Source organism: Elephantulus edwardii, unplaced genomic scaffold (genome assembly GCF_000299155.1).
Source record: "Elephantulus edwardii isolate Elephantulus edwardi_28Jun2011 unplaced genomic scaffold, EleEdw1.0 scaffold00500, whole genome shotgun sequence".
In the NCBI taxonomy this organism is placed as follows: Eukaryota; Metazoa; Chordata; class Mammalia; order Macroscelidea; family Macroscelididae; genus Elephantulus; species Elephantulus edwardii.
In genome coordinates, this window is record NW_006400250.1 from 344,120 (window position 1) to 345,591 (window position 1,472).

The following is a 1,472-nucleotide window of genomic DNA, read 5'->3' on the forward strand; positions in this document are numbered from 1 at the left end:
TAAGAGAAGAAGAATGAATGCTTTTGAGTTGTGGGCTGGAGAAAAGTCTTGAACATATCATGCATGGACTGTCAAGAAAACAAATAAGTCTGTCTTGGAGAGGGTAAAATCAAGTTTCTCCGTGGAGACTGGTATTTTGAAGTTCTCTCTCACATACTTTTGACCAGGAGGAACTCATCCTTTGAGAAGGACATCATGGTCAGAAAGATGGCGGGACAGCACAGGAGAGGAAGACCTCAGATGAGATGGCTTGATAAAGCACTAGAGCAATGGAGGTAGGTATGTTGAAGGCAGTGAGACTGGCTCAGGACAGGGCAGGCTTCAGAGTTACATTGGGTCCTGAGCTACAGGTGACTTGATGGCACATGACAACAACAACATATCTGGTGACCTAATGGTTAAGATTTTGTGCTGGTCACTGAAAGGCAAGTGGTTCAAATCCACAACTGCTTCTTTAGAGAAAGATGAACAATCTACTCACATATGATTTACAGTCTCAGAAAACCCTCTGTAGTGCCAGCAATGTGTAATATATGAGTTGACTGCAATAAGTTAAATATTTATATGATGAATCAAGGAGTGATGGTGGCTTTATCTATAGGCAGTTTCCCTGCTAACTTAAAGGCTGAGTCTTTCTGGTAATTTTAATTCGTCTGTGGCTCCAAGAGGGAAAAATAAATAACAATATCTTCCTGTGAAATTTACAGAATTAGAAATCCAGTAGAGGGTCAGTTTTTACTCAATGGCAGTAATTGAGGGGGTGATAACATTATTGGGTTATGTGAATTTATGCAATTAATCTTGTAACTTGTTAAAAGGGAAGAAAGGTTCTTCTGGTTCAGCAACCGTAAATACAAGACTACTATGTTTCTTGAATTTGAATAAACCTGGGTAAATGATACACTCCAGCAAGATGAGGTTTTATAATACATCCTTCCTTTTACTTCTTTTTTCTGTTCCCATGAATTCTAAGACATAAAATCCCTGTTCCTCCACTATAAACTAGGAGACTCACCTGTGCATAAAAGTATCCTAAATTGATTCACCTAGAGTGTAGTCTGAGATAGACTGCCTGAAAATCAACTTTACCTCATTTATATGCTATAATCAAGGATGTTTTCGGCAGAATGTTAAATGATCCAGGAAGTATTTTAAGAAGATGGAAAGAATATACTGAGTCGCTGTATCAAAAGAAATTGGAAGACACAGAAGAATTTCATGAAGCAACATAAGAGCAAGAGGCTATGGTGATGAAAGAAGAAGTTCAGGCTGCTTTGAAGGAAATGGAAAAAATAAGGCTCCGGGAATAGATGGTATACCAATTGACATATTTCAGTTAACAGATGCTGCCCGGGACGTGCTCACCAAGTTGTGCCAAGAAATCTGGAGAACAACCGCTTGGCCAACTGACAGGAAGAGATCGATATTTGTTCCTATCCCAAAGAAAGGTGACCCAACAGAATGTGGAAACC